Source organism: Oncorhynchus kisutch, linkage group LG5 (genome assembly GCF_002021735.2).
Source record: "Oncorhynchus kisutch isolate 150728-3 linkage group LG5, Okis_V2, whole genome shotgun sequence".
In the NCBI taxonomy this organism is placed as follows: Eukaryota; Metazoa; Chordata; class Actinopteri; order Salmoniformes; family Salmonidae; genus Oncorhynchus; species Oncorhynchus kisutch.
The window spans coordinates 18,215,955-18,236,037 of NC_034178.2; the positions used below are offsets into that span (position 1 = coordinate 18,215,955).

The 20,083-nt window shown below is 40.5% G+C and overlaps 1 protein-coding gene across 2 annotated transcripts in view; it reads right to left on the minus strand.

Moving 5' to 3' along the window:
• LOC109890738 (nuclear factor erythroid 2-related factor 2) overlaps positions 1–20,083 on the minus strand; it is a 29,485-nt gene that overhangs the window by 8,944 nt on the left and 458 nt on the right. The gene's annotated exons all lie outside the window — the stretch shown is intronic.

Here is a 20,083-nt window from a genome sequence, read left to right on the forward strand (position 1 = left end):
AAGGTCAGTCAATGTGGAAAATTTCAAGAACTTTGAAAGTTTCTTAAAGTGTAGTTTCAAAAACCATCAAGTGTTATGATGAAACTGTCTCTCAGGAAAGGAAGACCCAGAGTTACATCTGTTGCAGAGGATATGTTCATGTGGGCTGCACCTCAGATTGCAGCCCACATAAACACTTCGCAAAGTTCAAGTAACAGACACATCTGAACATTGACAGTTCAGAGACTGTGTGAATCAGGCCTTAGTGGTCAAATTGCTACAAAGAAACCACTTCTAAAGGACACCAATAATAATAAGAGACTTTCTTGGGCCAAGAAACACTAGCAATGGACATCATACTGGTAGAAATCTGTCCTGTGGTCTGATGAGGCCAAATTTGAGATTTTTGGTTCCAATCACTGTGTCTTTGTGAGATGCAGAGTAGGTGAACTGTTGTGTGGTTCCCACCGCGAAGCATGGAGGAGAAGGTGTGATAGTTTGGGGGTGATTTTGCTGGTAAATCAGTGATTTATTTGGAATTCAAGGCACACTTAACCAGCATGGCTACCACAGCATTCTGCAGCGATACGCCATCCCATCTGGTTTGAGCTTAGTGGGACTATAATTTGTTTTCAACAGGACAATGACCCAACACACCTCAAGGCTGTGTAAGGGCTATTTGACAAAGAAGGAGAGTGATGGAGTGCTGCATCAGATGACCTGGCCTGCACAACCACCCGACCTCAACCCAAGTGATGGTTTGAGATGAGTTGGACCACAGAGTGAAGAAAAAGTAGCCAACAAGTGCTTGGCATATGTGGGAACTCCTTCAAGACTGTTGGAAAAGCATTCCTCATGAAGCTGTTTGAGAGAATGCCAATGATTGTGTAAAGCTGTCACATTGCTTGAAATACACAGTGCCATCAGAAAGTATTCACAGCTCTTACATTTTACACAATTTGTTATGTTACATAGTTGGATAAAAATTAATTGAATTGGTCATTTTTTGTAAATGTCACGCCCTGACCGTAGATTGCTGTGTCGGTTTCTATTTTTAGTTTGGTCAAAGTGTGATGTGGATGGGCATTCTATGTTGTAGGTCTAGGTTTTCTTTTTCTATGTATTTGGCCTGGTATGGTTCTCAATCAGAGGCAGCTGTCTATCGTTGTCTCTGATTGAGAGCCATATTTGGGTAGCCTGTTTTCCCATTTTGAGTTGTGGGTGATTATTTTCTGGTTAGTGTTTGTGGCACCTGTCAAAACTGTTTGTTTATCATTTTGTTGTTTTTGTTCGTGTATTCATTCTTAATTAAAAGTATTATGGATTTGTACCACGCTGCACTTTGGTCCTCCTCTCCTTCCACCAACAAAAATCGTTACACACACAATGCTCTGTAATGTCAAAGTGGGATTTGACTTTTTATTTTTATTTTTTATTAATGAAAAATAAAACACCATTATATCTTGATTATATAAGTATTCAACCCCCTGAGTCAAAGCTCTGTCAATAGCTTGCTAGACAGATTTTTACAAGTCTTGCAATAGATCTTCAAGCCGATTTAGGTCAAAACTGTAACTCTGCCACTCAGGAACATTCAATGTCGTCTTGGTAAGCAACTCCAGTGTATATTTGGCCTTGTGTTTTGGGTTATTTTGCTGCAAAAAAAGGTGAATTTGTCTCGCAGTGACTGTTTGAAAGCAGACTGAACCAGATTGACCTCTAGGATTTTGCCTGCGCTTAGCTCTATTAAATTGATATTTATCCTAAACTCCCACGTCCTTGCCAATGACAAGCATACCCATAACATGATGGAGCCAACACCATGCTTGAAAATATGGAGAGTGGTACTCAGTGATGTGTTGTGTTAGATTTGCCCCAAACATAAGGCTTTGTATTCCGGACAAAAAGTTCATTTCTTGGCCACATTATTTTCCGTATTACTTTAGTGCCTTATTGCAAATAGGTTGCAAGTTTTGGAATCTTTTTATTCTGGACAAGCTTCCTTCTTTGTAATCTATTTATGTTAGTATTGTGGAGTAACTACAATGTTGTTGATTCATCCTCAGTTTTCTCCTATCAGTCATTAAACTCAAACTGTTTTAAAATCACCATTGGCCTCATGGTAAAATCCCTGAGCGGTTTCCTTCCTCTCCGGCAAACGAGTTAGGAAGGACGCCTGCATCTTTGTAGCGACTGAGTGTATTGATACACCATCCAAAGTGTAATTGATAACTTCAGCATGCTCAAAGGGAAACGCTCTCTTAAATTTTTACCCATCTACCAAATGGTTCCCTTCTTTGCAAGGCATGGGAAACCTCCCCGGTCTTTGTGGTTGAATCTCTGCTTGAAATTCAATACTAGACTGAGGGACATAACATAATTGTGTGTGTGTGGTGCAGAGATCAGGTAGTCATTCAAAAAGAATGTTAACCGCTATTATTGCACACAGAGTGAGTCCATGCAACTTATTATGACACTTAATTAAGCACTTTTTTCTACTCCTGAACGTATTTAGGTTTGCAATAACAAAAGGGTTTAAATACTTGACTCAAGACATTACATCTTTTCAGATTTTTATTAATTTGCAAAATAATCCAAATACAAAAATTCCACTTTGACATTATGGAGTATTGTGTGTAGATAGATCAGTGACACAAAATCTGAATGCAATCTATTTTAAATTCAGGGTGTAACACAACAAAATGTGGAAAAAGTAAATTGGTGTGAATACCTTCTGAAGGCACTGTAGTATGATGCACTCACTGTATATAGACTTTTTGTTTTCTTTTGTTCTACTGTTTTATTGACTGTATGTTTTGTTTATTCCACGTGTAACTCTGTGTTGTATGTGTCGAATTGCTACGCTTTATCTTGGCCAGGTCGCAGTTGTAAATGAGAACTTGTTCTCAACTAGCCTACCTGGTTAAATAAAGGTGAAATAAAAATAAATAAAAAGTATTGTGCCAAAATGTAATTGAAACTCTGTCTCCAGTTTAATATGTACTCTGTTGCAGTGACAGTCTGGCCCTCTGAAAACTACTTAGAACCACACCACCTTTCACCACCTGGGAAAAGATTACAGCAGAGAGGGTGATGTAACTGCATGTGCACTTTCCTGTTTAGCGTGTGGATTGTGCAGATAACATGGCAGCATGACCATCCCACAACACAATGGAATGCATTTTCATGTGTCTAAACGCCTTGAAATACAATGTCTTGTGGTGTCAGTTGGCACGGTCAACGGTATGAAAGGAAAACTAATGTGACAGTTGGGTGAGACTCACCTGGCCCTGTGAGCATGACAAAAGTAAGGTAAAGGCTCATTTGTCAATCTTATCTCAGTCGACTACACAATACAGCTTTCATTTCAGGCCCACGCACACCCGTTTATCAACTAACAAAAGAAAGGGAGAGGTGAACACAGCTACAGGTAGAGTTATATTAGCAGGACTTACAATCAGCCAGCATTGGAACCTGATAAAGCAGCCTGATTAAAGGTCAATCTTAGGCTGATCTTTATTTTAATGTTTAAAATGTTAACCTTATTTTACCAGATTAGTCTCATTGAGATTAAAAATCTCTGACCTGGCCAAAATAGCAACACACAAAATGTCATGCAAAAACACATTTACAACATAAAACATAATGTACTAATGATTAAAAACATAAATGTACACATTGAGCAGGCAAAATCTTGCAAGTTATTAATTGCAGACACTCAGATCCACTTTTCTCTCTAAACCAAAGGCCATTCATTTCACATTTTAGTCAGTTGGCAGATACTCTTATCACATCAATTTGCATTTGTCACATGCTTCGTAAACAACAGGTGTGAACTAACAGTGAAATGCTTACTTATGGGTCCTTCCCAAGAATGCAGAGAATCTTTTTTTGTTGAAAAAAATGGAAAAGTAAAACACGTAATAATAGATGCATTAACCTACTGTTGAGGATGGATGACTATAATTTATCGACTGTACCTAGTAAACTTATGCCTCCCCAGTTCAGTGGCACTCTCTGGTAATTTTTTTATGATTTGGTAATGGGATTTACTATGGATTTATACCAAGTGGATGGCAGTATACGGTACTCTAAACAAATTCCGAGCAAACCATGTAGAACTTCAGTTAATCTAGAGGATTTTAATGCTGGTAAATCAGGGTTTCATTTGGAATTCAAAACATACTTAACCAGCATGGCTACCACAGCATTCTGCAGCAATACGCCATTCAATCTGGTTTGCCCTTAGTGGGACTATCATTTGTTTTTCAACAGGACAATGACCCAACACACCTCAAGGCTGTGTAAGGGCTATTTGACCAAGAAGGAAAGTGATGGAGTGCTGTATCAGATGACCTGGCCTGCACAACTACCCAACCTCAACCCAAGTGTGATGGTTTAGGATGAGTTGGACCGCAGAGTGAAGGAAAAGTAGCCAAGTGTTCGGCATATGTGGGAACTCCTTCAAGCCTGTTGGAAAAGCATTCCTCATGAAGCTGTTTGAGAGAATAACAATGAGTGTGTAAACCTGTCACATTGCTTGAAATACACAGTGCCTTCAGAAAGTATTCACAGCTCCTTACTTTTAACACATTGTGTTATGTTACAAAGTTGGATTCAAATTAATTTAATTGGTCATGTTTGTAAATGATCCACACACACACAATACTCTAATGTCAAAGTGGGATTTTTTTTGATTCCCTTTTAATTAATGAAAAATAAAACACCATTATATCTTGATTAGATAAGTATTCACCGCCCTAAGTCAAAGCTCTGTCAATAGCTTGCTAGACAGATTTTTACAAGTCTTGCCATAGATCTTCAAGCCGATTTAGGTCAAAACTGTAACTCTGCCACTCAGGAACATTCAATGTCGTCTTGGTAAGCAACTCCAGTGTATATTTAGCCTTGTGTTTTGGGTTATTTTGCTTCAAAAAAAGGTGAATTTGTCTCCCAGTGACTGTTTGAAAGCAGAATGAACCAGATTTACCTCTAGGATTTTGCCTGTGCTTAGCTCTATTAAATTGATATTTATCCTAAACTCCCACGTCCTTGACAATGACAAGCATACCCATAACATGATGGAGCTAACACCATGCTTGAAAATATGGAGAGTGGTACTCAGTGACGTGTTGTGTTAGATTTGCCCCAAACATATGGCTTTGTATTCCGGACAAAAAGGTCATTTCTTGGCCACATTGTTTTCTGTATTACTTTAGTGCCTTATTGCAAACAGGTTGCACGTTTTGGAATATTTTTTTATTCTGGACAAGCTTCCTTCTTTGTAATCTATTTATGTTAGTATTGTGGAGTAACTACAATGTTGTTGATTCATCCTCAGTTTTCTCCTATCAGTCATTAAACTCGAACTGTTTTAAAATCACCATTGGCCTCATGGTAAAATCCCTGAGCGGTTTCCTTCCTCTCCGGCAAACGAGTTAGGAAGGACGCTTGAATCTTTGTAGTGACTGAGTGTATTGATACACCATCCAAAGCGTAATTGATAACTTCAGCATGCTTAAAGGGAAACGCTTTCTTAAATTTTTACCCATCTACCAAATGGTTCCCTTCTTTGCAAGGCATGGGAAAACCTCCCTGGTCTTTGTGGTTGAATCTCTGCTTGAAATTCAATACTAGACTGAGGGACATAACATAATTGTGTGTGTGTGGTGCAGAGATCGGGTAGTCATTCAAAAAGCATGTTAACCGCTATTATTGCAAACAGAGTGAGTCCATGCAACTTATTATGACACTTATTAAGCACTTTTTTCTACTCCTGAACGTATTTAGGTTTGCAATAACAAAAGGGTTTAAATACTTGACTCAAGACATTACATCTTTTCAGATTTTTATTAATTAGCTAAATAATCCAAATACAAAAATCCCACTTTGACATTATGGGGTATTGTGTGTAGATCAGTGACACACAATCTGAATGTAATCTATTTTAAATTCAGGGTGTAACACAACAAAATGTGGAAAAAGTAAATTGGTGTGAATACCTTCTGAAGGCACTGTAGTATGATGCACTCACTGTATATAGACTTTTTGTTTTCTTTTGTTCTACTGTTTTATTGACTGCATGTTTTGTTTATTCCACGTGTAACTCTGTGTTGTATGTGTCGAATTGCTACGCTTTATCTTGGCCAGGTCGCAGTTGCAAATGAGAACTTGTTCTCAACTAGCTTACCTGGTTAAATAAAGGTCAAATAAAAATAAATAAAAAGTATTGTGCCAAAATGTAATTGAAACTCTGTCTCCAGTTTAATTTGTACTCTGTTGCAGTGACGGTCTGGCCCTCTGAAAACTACTTAGAACCACACCACCTTTCACCACCTGGGAAAAGATTACAGCAGAGAGGGTGATGTAACTGCATGTGCACTTTCCTGTTTAGCGTGTGGATTTTCCCAGGTGGTGAAAGGTGGTGTGGTTCTAAGTAGTTTTCAGAGGGCCAGACCGTCACTGCAACAGAGTACATATTATACTGGAGACAGAGTTTCAATAACATTTTGGCACAATACTACAGTGCATTCAGAAGGTATTCACACCAATTTACTTTTTCCACATATTGTTGTGTTACACTCTGAATTTAAAATGGATTACATTCCGATTTTGTGTCACTGATCTACACACAATACCTCATAATGTCAAAGTGGAATTTTTGTCTTTTGATTATTTTGCAAATTAATAAAAATTTGAAAAGATGTAATGTCTTGAGTCAAGTATTTAAACTTTTTTGTTATGGCAAACCTAAATACATTCAGGAGTAAAAAAAAAGGTGCTTAATAAGTGTCATAATAAGTTGCATGGACTCAGTCTGTGTGCAATAATAGGGGTTAACATGCTTTTTGAATGACTACCCGATCTCTGCACCACACACACACACACAATTGTCTGTTATGTCTCTCAGTTGAGAAGTCAATTTCAAGCAGAGATTCAACCACAAAGACCAGGGAAGTTTTCCCATGCCTTGCAAAGAAGGGCACCTATTGGTAGATGGGTAAAAATAAAAGAAAGCGTTTCCCTTTAAGCATGCTGAAGTTAACAATTACGCTTTGGATGGTGTATCAATACACTCAGTCACTACAAAGATGCAAGCGTCCTTCCTAACTCGTTTGCCAGAGAGGAAGGAAACTGCTCAGGGATTTTACCATGAGGCCAATGGCGATTTTAAAACAGTTCAAGTTTAATGGCTGTGATAGGAGAAAACTGAGGATGAATCAACAACATTGTAGTTACTCCACAATACTAACCCGAATTGATTACAAAGAAGGAAGCTTGTCCAGAATAAAAAATATTCCAAAACTTGCAACCTGTTTTCAATAAGGCACTAAAGTAATACGGTAAATACTGTGGCAAAGAAATGAACTTTTTGTCCGGAATACAAAGCGTTATGTTTGGGGCAAATCTAACACAACACATCACTGAGTACCACTCTCCATATTTTCAAGCATGGTGTTGGCTCCATCATGTTATGGGTATGCTTGTCATCGGCAAGGACATGGGAGATATTTAAGATGAATATAAACTCAATAGAGCTAAGTACAGGCAAAATCCCAGAGGTAAATCTGGTTCAGTCTGCTTTCAACTGGGAGACAAATTCACCTTTTTTTGCAGCAAAATAACCCAAAACACAAGGCCAAATATACACTGGAGTTGCTTACCAAGACGACATTGAATGATCCTGAGTGGCAGAGTTACAGTTTTGACCTAAATCGGCTTGAAGATCTATGGCAAGACTTGTAAAAATCTGTCTAGCAAGCTATTGACAGAGCTTTGACTTAGGGGGTGAATACTTACTTTGACATTAGAGTGTTGTGTGTGTGGAATAGCGTGTGGATTGTGCAGATAACATGGCAGCATGACCATCCCACAACACAATGGAATGCATTTTCATGTGTCTAAACGCCTTGAAATACAATGTCTTGTGGTGTCAGTTGACTAAGTCAACAGTATGAAAGGAAAACTAATGTGAGAGTTGGGTGAGACTCACCTGGCCCTGTGAGCATGACAAAAGTAAGGTAAAGGCTCATTTGTCAATCTTATCTCAAATTACTACACAATATAGCTTTCACTTTAGGCCCACGCAAACCCGTTTATCAACTAACAAAAGAAAGTGAGAGGTGAACACAGCTACATGCATGGTTATATTAGCAGGCCTATCAATCAGCCAGCATTGGAACCTGATAAAGCAGCCTGATTAGAGGCCAATCTCAGGCTGATCTTTATTTTAATGTTTAAAATGTTAACTTTATTTTACCAGGTTAGTCTCATTGAGATTAAAAATCTCTGACCAGTCCAAAATAGCAGCACAAAATGTCATGCAAAAACACATTTACAACATAAAACACAAAGTACTACAGTTTAAAAACATACATTTACACATTGAGCGTGCAAGATCTTGCAAGTTAATTGCAGACACTCAGATCCACATCTCTTTCTATACTAGAGGCCATTCATTTCACATTTTAGTCAGTTGGCAGATGCTCTTGTAAAATCAATTTGTATTTGTCACATGCTTCGTAAACAACAAGTGTGGACTAACAGTGAAACGCTTACTTATGGGTCCTTCCCAACAATGCAGAGAAACATTTTTTTGAGAAAAAATGGAAAGGTAAAACATGTAATAATAGATGCAGAATGAGTAACAATGACTTGCCTATATTAAAATCGGTACAGGTACCGAGTCATTGTGCAAGGGAATGGGGTAATTTAGGTAGATACAGCTGAAGTCGAAAGTTTAAATGCACATATGTTGGAGTCATTAAAACTTGTTTTCAACAACAAATTTCTTGTTAACAATTTCTTGTTAACGTTTTGGCAAGTCGGTTAGGACATCTACTTTGTGCATGACACAAGTAATTTTTCCAACAATTGGTTACAGACAGATTACTTCACTTATAATTCACTGTATCACAATTCCAGTGGCTCAGAAGTTGACATACACTAAGTTGACTTTGCATTCAACTGCAGGGGCAGTATTGAGTTGCTTGGATGAAAGGTGCCCAGAGTAAACTGCCTGCTCCTCAGTCCAAGTTGCTAATATATGCATATTATTATTAGTATTGGATAGAAAACACTCTGAAGTTTCTAAAACGGTTTGAATAATGCCTGTGAGTATATCAGAACTCATATGGCAGGTGAAAACCTGAGAAGGAATTCAAACAGGAAGTGGGAAATCTGACGTTGGTCGATTTCAACTCTTTGCCATTCCAATATACAGTGTAAATGGTGTCATATTGCACTTCCTATGGCATCCACTAGATGTCAACAGTCTTTAGAACTTTGTTTGACGCTTCTACTGTGGTTGGATTAACGAGAATGTTATCTTTAAAATGGTGTAAAATACTTGTATGCATGAGGAATTTTAATTATGAGATTTTTTTTGTTTTGAATTTGGCGCCATCCACTTAAACTGGCTGTTGGCGAGGTGGGACGCTACCATCCCACATATCCCAGAGAGTTAAAAAATAATAATACAAACAAAAATTCACTGATGTGTTGATTTCTGTGGCCAGTGTAGCAAGTCTCATTGATTACTATGGGTTCATTTCAGCAGCAGGTAATATAAATGAGAAAAACAGACATGGCACGTGCAGTCTAGTTTCAGGCTTAGTTTCAACTAATTTCGGAACCCAGAACCAATTCCTGCTATTCATTCTGTGAGCAGAAGTAGCTAGATACAGTATGAACCTTTGCAAACATTGACTTGTCTAAAGCCTTCAATACTGTAGCTCACTCATTACTTATTCAGAGGCTTTCATCAATTGGCCTGGACCAGGCTGCGTGTAGATGGTTAGAATTGTATTTTAAGAGAGAACACAGAGACCTAGGTTTCTTTTTCGAAAGCACCCTCTTGCATCCAAGATGGCGTAGCAGTCAGACGTCTTGTCGTGTCGTGTCCCTTGTATATATTGTTTTTTTTTACATATTTTTCTTCACATATCTTTTAAAACATTTTGCTAAACCTCAACTTCTAAATACTCCTGCAACCCGCCTCACCCAATGTAACGCATATCTGCTTTTTTTCTAAAGTATTTATATTTACTTCGGATCCGGAACCCCTCAACTGAAGCTAGCCAGCTAACTACCAGCTATCAGTCAGCAAACCATTGCTAGCGGTCATCAGCTAACCGGTCATCAGCTAACCGGTCATCAGCTAACCTCTAGCTCGGAAAGCTCTCGCCAGTTCGAACAACGCGACTCTAACCAGAGCATAACGGACCTATTATTTTTTATCCCCGGATTCCCACCGCAAACGGAACATTTTCAGCTGGATCTTCACAACTAGCTAACTAGCTAACCGCAACCCCGGATGATTACTCCTGGCTAGCGTTTCCATCCACTTAGCTTGAAGCTAGCCCGGCCAGAGCTCCTGTGCTACCACCGAAGCATACTCCTGGGCTACAATATCCGGACCCACGACCGGTCTATCGATGTCACTGCATGAAGAGGCATAAACAGACTCACCCCATCGCGATGTCCCCCAAAGGCTAACTTTCTAGCCCTTGCTATCTCCTTGCTTGCTAATTCGGCCTGCTAACTGCTAGCTTGTTTAGCCCCAGTCCGCTAACTGCTACCTTGTTTAGCCCCGGCCTACTAACTGTTAGCTTGTTAGCACAGGCCTGCTAACTGTCGGAATCGCCGCCCAACCACTCACTGGACCCATATTTACTTTCAATCTCTTTTCGATTTTTAATTCGATTATACCTTCGGGTAACCTGCCTCACCCAATGTGATACGGAATCGCTATTATTTTTTATTTTTAGAACACATTCAAGAACCTCTAGGAGCTAACCAGCTAACTAGCTACAAGCTATTTAGTCATTGTTAGCCACTGCTAGAGTCTTTTACCTTCTGCACAGCCAGACAGTTTTTTTAACCTGGATAATACTCGCCAGTCTAGCTTCCCTGCCCATCCACCGCTGCCCCCTGGACACTGATCACTTGGCTACATAGCTGATGCATGCTGGACTGTCCATTAATCACGGTACTCCATTCTGCTTGTTTATGTTTTATCTGTCGGCCCCAGCCGCACTCAGGCTCTGTGTGTAGTTAATCCGACCCTCAGTGCCTAGTCAACGCCATTTTACCTGCTGTTGTTGTGCTAGCTGATTAGCTGTTGTTGTCTCACCTACTGTTTTAGCTAGCTCTCCCAATTCAACACCTGTGATTACTCTATGCCTCGCTATATGTCTCTCTCAAATGTCAATATGCCTTGTATACTGTTGTTCAGGTAAGTTATCATTGTTTTAGTTTACAATGGAGCCCCTAGTTCCACTCTTCATACCCCCTCCTTTGTCCCACCTCCCACACATGCGGTGACCTCACCCATTACAACCAGCATGTCCAGAGATACAACCTCTCTCATCTCATCATAGCCTTTAGCCGCACCCTCATACTACTCCTCCTCTGTTCCGCGGGTGATGTGGAGGTAAACCCAGGCCCTGCATGTCCCCAGGCACCCTCATTTGTTGACTTCTGTGATCGAAAAAGCCTTGGTTTCATGTATGTCAACATCAGAAGCCTCCTCCCTAAGTTTGTTTTACTCACTGCTTTAGCACACTCTACTAACCCTGATGTCCTTGCCATGTCTGAATCCTGGCTCAGGAAGGCCACCAAAAATTTTGAGATTTCCATACCCAACTATAACATTTTCCGTCAAGATTGGCAGTTCTAAGGGGGAGGAGTTGCAGTCTACTGCAGAGATAGCCTGCAAAGTAATGTCATACTTTCCAGGTCCATACCCAAACAGTTCGAACTACTAATTTACTAATTTTAAAAAGACTCTCTCCAGAAATAAGTCTCTCACTGTCGCCGCTACCGACCCCCCTCAGCTCCCAGCTGTGCCCTGGACACCATTTGTGAATTGATCGTCCCCCATCTAGCTTCAGAGTTTGTTCTGTTAGGTGACCTAAAATGGGATATGCTTAACACCCCGGCAGTCCTACAATCTAAGCTAGATGCCCTCAATCTCACACAAATCATCAAGGAACCCACCAGGTACAACCCTAAATCTGTAAACAAGGGCACCCTCATAGAAGTCATCCTGACCAACTGGCCCTCCAAATACACCTTCGCTGTCTTCAACCAGGATCTCAGCGATCACTGCATCATTGCCTGTATTCGCTACGGAGCCGCAGTCAAACGACCACCCCTCATCACTGTCAAACGCTCCCTAAAACACTTCTGTGAGCAGGCCTTTTTAATCGACCTGGCCCAGGTATCCTGGAAGGACATTGACCTCATCCCGTCAGTTGAGGATGCCTGGTCATTCTTTAAAAGTAACTTCCTCACCATTTTAGATAAGCATGCTCCTTTCAAAAAAATGCAGAACTAAGAACAGATATAGCCCTTGGTTCACTCCAGACCTGACTGCCCTCGACCAGCACAAAAACATCCTGTGGCGGACTGCAATAGCTTTCGAATAGTCGATATATTCAACTGTTCAGGGAAGTCAGGAACCAATACACGCAGTCAGTCAGGAAAGCTAAGGCCAGCTTCTTCAGGCAGAAATTTGCATCCTGTAGCTCCAACTCCAAAAAGTTCTGGGACACTGTGAAGTCCATGGAGAACAAGAGCACCTCCTCCCAGCTGCCCACTGCACTGAGGCTAGGTAACACGGTCACCACCGATAAATCCATGATTATCGAAAACTTCAACAAGCATTTCTCAACGGCTGGCCATGCCTTCCGCCTGACCACTCCAACCTCGGCCAACAGCTCCGCCCCCCCTGCAGCTACTCGCCCAAGCCTCTCCAGGTTCTCCTTTACCCAAATCCAGATAGCAGATGTTCTGAAAGAGCTGCAAAACCTGGACCCGTACAAATCAGCTGGGCTTGACAATCTGGACCCTCTATTTCTGAAACTATCCGCCGCCATTGTCGCAACCCCTATTACCAGCCTGTTCAACCTCACTTTCATATCGTATGAGATCCCCAAGGATTGGAAAGCTGCCGCAGTCATCCCCTCTTCAAAGGGGGAGACACCCTGGACCCAAACTGTTACAGACCTATATCCATCCTGCCCTGCCTATTTAAGGTCTTCGAAAGCCAAGTCAACAAACAGGTCACTGACCATCTCGAATCCCACCGTACCTTCTCTGCTGTGCAATCTGGTTTCCGAGCCGGTCACAGGTGCACCTCAGCCACGCTCAAGGTACTAAACGATATCATAACCGCCATCGATAAAAGACAGTACTGTGCAGCCGTCTTCATCGACCTTGCCAAGGCTTTCGACTCTGTCAATCACCATATTCTTATCGGCAGACTCAGTAGCCTCGGTTTTTCTGATGACTGCCTTGCCTGGTTCACCAACTACTTTGCAGACAGAGTTCAGTGTGTCAAATCGGAGGGCATGCTGCCCGGTCCTCTGGCAGTCTCTATGGGGGTGCCACAGGGTTCAATTCTCGGGCCGACTCTTTTCTCTGTATATATCAATGATGTTGCTCTTGCTGCAGGCGATTCCCTGATCCACCTCTACGCAGACGACACCATTCTATATACTTCCGGCCCGTCCTTGGACACTGTGCTATCTAACCTCCAAACGAGCTTCAATGCCATACAACACTCCTTCCGTGGCCTCCAACTGCTCTTAAACGCTAGTAAAACCAAATGCATGATTTTCACCACCCTGGATGGTTCCGACCTTGAATATGTGGACATCTATAAGTACCTAGGTGTCTGGCTAGACTGTAAACTCTCCTTCCAGACTCATATCAAACATCTCCAATCGCTTTCTATTCCACAACAAAGCCTCCTTCACTCAAGCTGCCAAACTTACCCTAGTAACACTGACTATCCTACCGATCCTCGACTTCGGCGATGTCATCTACAAAATTGCTTCCAACATTCTACTCAGCAAACTGGATGCAGTTTATCACAGTGCCATCCGTTTTGTCACTAAAGCACCTTATACCACCCACCACTGCGACCTGTCGGCTGGCCCTCGCTACATATTCGTCGCCAGACCCACTGGCTCCAGGTCATCTACAAGTCCATGCTAGGTAAAGCTCCGCCTTATCTCAGTTCACTGGTCACGATGGCAACACCCACCCGTAGCACGCACTCCAGCAGGTGTATCTCACTGATCATCCCTAAAGCCAACACCTCATTTGGCCGCCTTTCGTTCCAGTTCTCTGCTGCCTGTGACTGGAACGAATTGCAAAAATCGCTGAAGTTGGAGACTTTTATCTCCCTCACCAACTTCAAACATCTGCTATCTGAGCAGCTAACCGATCGCTGCAGCTGTACATAGTCTATCGGTAAATAGCCCACCCATTTTTACCTACCTCATCCCCATACTGTTTTTATTTATTTACTTTTCTGCTCTTTTGCACACCAATATCTCTACATGTACATGACCATCTGATCATTTATCACTCCAGTGTTAATCTGCACAATTGTAATTATTCGCCTACCTCCTCATGCCTTTTGCACACAATATATATAGACTCTCTTTTTTTTCTACTGTGTTATTGACTTGTTAATTGTTTACTCCATGTGTAACTCTGTGTTGTCTGTTCACACTGCTATGCTTTATCTTGGCCAGGTCGCAGTTGCAAATGAGAACTTGTTCTCAGCTAGCCTACCTGGTTAAATAAAGGTGAAATATAAATATATAAAAAAATATGATACAATATAAATACAGTACCAGTAAAAAGTTTGGACACACCTACTCATTCTTTATTTTGACTATTTTTCTACAATAATAGTGAAGACATCAACATAATGAAAAACACATATGGAATCATGCAGTAACCAAAAAAGTGTTATATATATAAATATTTTATATTTGAGATTCTTCAAAGTAGCCATGCTTTTCCTTGTGTGAGCTTTGCACACTCTTGGTATTCTCTCAACCATCTTCATGAGGTAGTCACCTGGAATGCATTTCAATTAACAGGTGTGCCATCTTAAAAGTTAATTTGTGGAATTTCTTAATGCGTTTAAGCCAATCAATTGTGTTGTGACAAACTCGGGGTGGTATACAAAAGATAGCCCTATTAGGTAAAAGACCAAGTCCATATTCTGGCAAGAACAGCTCAAATAGGCAAAGAGAAACAACAGTCCATCATTACTTTAAGACATGAAGGTCAGTCAATGCGGAATATTTCAAGAACTTTGAAAGTTTCTTCAAGTGTAGTCGCAAAGATGAAACTGCCTTTCATGAGGATCGCCACAGGAAAGGAAGACCCAGAGTTACCTCTGCTGCAGAGGATAAGTTCATTATAGTTACCAGCCTCAGAAATTGCAGCCCAAATAAATACTTGAATAGTTCAAGTATCAGACACATCTCAACATCAACTGTTCAGTGGGGACTGCATGGTCATTATGATGGTCATTATGGCCAAACAGTTGTATTTTTGTTTCATCAGCCCAGAGGACATTTTTCCAAAAAGTACGATCTTTATCCCCATGAGCAGTTGCAAACTGTGGTCTGCTTTTTTTATGGCTGTTTTGGAGCAGTGGCTTCTTCCTTGCTGAGTGGCCTTTCAGGTTATGTCGATAGATACCTTTGTACCTGTTCCTCCAGCATCTTCACAAGGTCCTTTGCTGTTGTTCTGGGATTGATTTGCACTTTTTGCACCAAAGTATGTTCATCTCTCGGAGACAGAATGCGTCTCCTCCCTGAGTGGTATGACGACTGCGTGGTCCCATGGTGTTTATAATTGTGTACTATTGTTTATGCAGATGAACGTGGTACCTTCAGGTGTTTGGAAATTGCTCCCAAGGATGAACCAGACTTGTGCAGGTCTACAAATGTTTTTTCTGAGGTCTTGGCTGATTTCTTTTGATTTCCCATGTTGTCAAGCAAAGAGGCACTGAGTTTGAAGGTTAGGCCTTGAAATACATCCACAGGTACCCTCCAATTGACTCAAAATATGTCAATTAGCCTATCAGAAGCTTCTAAGCCAACACATCATTTTCTGGAATTTTCCAAGCTGTTTAAATGCACAGTAAACTTAGTGTATATTAACTTCTGACCCACTGGAATTGTGATACAGTGAATTATAAGTGAAATGATCTCTGTAAACAATTGTTGGAAAAATTACTTGTGTCATGCACAAAGTAGATGTCCTAACCAACTTGCCAAAACAATAGTTTGTTAACGAGAAATTTGTGGAGTGGTTGAAAACGAGTTTTAATGACTCTTCCGACTTCAAGTGTAGTTAGCTAGCTAACTATAGCTACTGACACAAATTGTCGTTTTGCTATGTTTTTGGGGAAGAACATTGTTTGCATCCATGAGCTAGCTAGTTTTTTTTTCATGACCAGCACTGTAGGTGCGCGAGACAACTTTACCAGCATCATAGCATACGTATCGATGAATCGTTGTTACATATGAAATACGAGTGAGTGTAATCAATGTGTAATACTGTAACTATGTAAAAACAATGTACGAACGCTTTAAATTATTTTGTGACGTGCAGTCATATTCATGTCCTTATTGGTCAACAAGCTTATTTGACACGTCAAATAGTGTTACAGTGTGTCTTGTTTGACAGGCAAAGACCCAAACAGCGTTCCATAGAAATCCTGGTTAAGAATGAAACGCCGAAATAGGTTAAGATGATGTTTTACTGGTAATGGGGACACACGTAAATGCCAACAAAAAAACGTTTTGGTCAGTGTGTGTGTGTGTGTAACCTTTATTTATCTTGGCAAGTCAGTTAAGAACAAATTCTTATTTATATGGACAGCCTACCATGGTCAAACTGGGCCAATGCTGGGCCAATTGTGTGCCACCCTATGGGATTTCCAATCACGGCTGGATGTGATGCTGCCTCGATTCGAACCAAGGACTGTAGTGATGCATCTTGCACTGAGATGCAGTGCCTTAGACCGCTGTGTCCATGTGTGTGTATTAACTATTTAACCGTACTAGAATGCCCCCCCCCCCAAAAAAGGCAGATATCGGTATTGGCCAAAAAATGTTATATCGGTGCATCGCTAGTTTACACCTTTGCTCTTTGTTTGGGTGGAGAAAATAAAACCCGCTATTACGTATTTGCACCTGTCTCCAATCATTAGACAACAGAACAGAATAAACGACCACCGATGGAAAATGCGGGAAAGGCCGAGCTGGCACCCATCGTAGGGACAGTCCAGCATCACGAGAACTGTCTCTCCATACTTGGCAGCACCATGGATAGTGTGCTGGCAACCATCCTGCACTTGGAGGGGAGTGTGCAGTCCCTCCAGTCTCCAGCACTGCTTCCGGCACCGGCCCCCACACCACAACCTGCCTATGTCCCATCTGAGCCGACCTGCGGAATACCCCTGTCCCTCCCAGAGGGCTTTGACGGCGCGCCTGCGGAATGCAAGGGATTCCTTCTGCAATGCGACCTGTACCTCGCTCCGGGAGAGACCACTCTTCATAACATTCTGGAGTATATGCAAATTGCCATTATACAAACTTAGGCAGCAGACTGTGAAAATGAATATTTGTGTCATTCTCAAAACTTTTGGCCACGACTGTAGACACTCTAATGTACTTGTACTCTTGCTCTGTTGTGCACTGGGGCCTCCCACTCCTCTTTCTCTTTCTAGTCATTTACAACATTAACAATGTCTACAAAGTATTTCTGATCAATTTGATGTTATTTTAATAGACACAAAATGTGCATTTCTATTTCAAAACAAGGACATTTCTAAGTGAGTCCAAACTTTCCAACATTAGTGTACCTATTCCCAGTCATGTGAAATCCATAGATTAGGGCCTAATTCATTCATTCCAATTGACTGATTCCCTTAATTCAGTAACATCTTTGAAGTTGTTGCATGTTGCGTTTATATTTTTGCTCAGTGTATTACAATTTTCACCTAATTTTAACTTGAATATCTTGTTATAATCTCCACCCGGCACAGCCAGAAGAGGACTGGCCACCCCACATAGCCTGGTTCCTCTCTAGGTTTCTTCCTAGGTATTGGCCTTTCTAGGGAGTTTTTCCTAGCCACTGTGCTTCTCCACCTGCATTGCTTGCTGTTTGGGGTTTTAGGCTGGGTTTCTGTACAGCACTTTGAGATATCAGCTGATGTACGAAGGGCTATATAAATAAATTTGATTTGATTTGATTTGATTTGAAGATGGCCTTAATCTAAATGTAAAGTGACATCTGGTCTTACTTTGTGTATAGTAACGCCAGATGTGTATAGTAACCCCATCCATTATTGTTTGATCTAGCATGGATGACAACCTTTAAGCTTTTTTTCAAGCACTTTTTATAGGTTGGCTGGTCTACTAGTAGGCTTACTTTGAAAAAACAGAATGGTATTGACCTGTTGACCTTATTGCCCAAACCATCTATACACTCAGGACATTTAAAAAGGTTAAAAAGGTTACATAAACTTTTTGTACCCAATGATTATTGAAGAATATAACTTAGAAATGCCTCATGACATGAGCTTAGTTCAACTGTCGTACCCAATTAGAATCCAAAATATAAGCTTATTTTACTCCAATGTTTGTAAATAAAGTAAATGTAAACAAACCCCGTATAGCCTCACAACACGGTTAAAATTATAATGGATGGTCATTCCTTGCAACTATAGCTCTGTCTATACATTTGAGAGTGGTTAGATGTCTCCAGCTCCATCCTTAACCTTTTTACCTAAACAGTGGTTGGGAGAATGCTGCAGATACCCCTTTAATAACCCCCACCCCATGGCATGAGCAGTCATCAAAGACTTTGGTAGAATAGAATAAAGTAGAATAGAAAATAATACAATATGCTTTGTATTCACACCATCAGTATCCTAGGTTATATCACCCTTTAAATGAAGAGGGTAATATCTACTACTGTGGCTCTTCATTGATGTGTTTACAACAACCAATTCCATCATAACAAGAGAGCTGTTCATCCACCTACAAGGTCCAACTATATCATACAACTCAGCTTGATAAAGTGCAGTAGGCCTATAATCAGAGATTGGCAGTATTTCTGTTGCATGTATTTCAATTACATTGAGTATTTTGACATTTGTATTTCGCTGGCCTGAACAACAAACCAATGTATTTTGTAACAAGATACATTCAAGAGCTGTAAATTTTATTTTTTATAGCGGTTCACAATTTTGTGGCCCTCTATCACCCCAAATTTGCTGCTTTGGTATAGGAAATCTAATAGCACTATGCTGTATTTAGATTGTCTGCTAAATTATCAACATGTAGACGTTAAAATGAACACATGCAAAGCAAACTGGCCACTAGTCTTATGAGCTCCACCCCTTATTATAACAATAGCCACTGTGCTTTGCAGGTTCTTTAGCACATTTCATTTTGGCCATTTTAGCAGCAACTTAAAGTCAGTGCATTCAACCATATATCACAGTTATAGCAAGTAAAATGTCTGTTACATTTACTGAGAATGTTTATCTGAATACAATGCTTTGCAAAAATATTTTTGCTTGATACATCTTTGGAGTATATTGTAGTTGTATCAAGATACATTTATCTTTGCCAATCTCTTCCTTTAATAAATTTCATTCAAAGAACTTCAAAACATAAGCTTTTACAAACAAACATTCCTCTATGAGACTGCCTACAATTGTGGACCTAGTGGACTGAGCGAAGGTGGCCACTGATGATATGCCATCGATACAGAGATCACACGCTACAGGGTACCACCACAGTCCTGGAGGGGGCTCTCGACAAACAATAAACTGGATGGCATTTTTGGGGAAGAATCAGATGTATAAAATGTTTTTTTTTATGACCAATTCAAAGATGTCCTGCTTTCGAAATTCAACCTTAAACGTGGATTTGAATCTTTATGAAACAGGTTGAAACTGTGTTATAGGCTACAGCTGTGGTAAAGAACTCAAGTATGAGGCTGTCCAATGACTTGCAGATTGCAGATTTTTCTACAGATTTATGAGAAACGGTTCACAACAAGCAAATGTTGGAAAAAGTGAGATTCTATGCCTATTAAAATCATTTCAATCCACATTTATTTAATAGGCTTTATTTATGCTACATTTAATTTGTTCCATATAACACAAAATAGCCTAATCCAGGTTGCCTAGTCAACTTTATGATGCAGTTTCTTAATTAAAATAGCCTAATCCAGGTTGCCTAGTCAACTTTATGATGCAGTTTCTTAG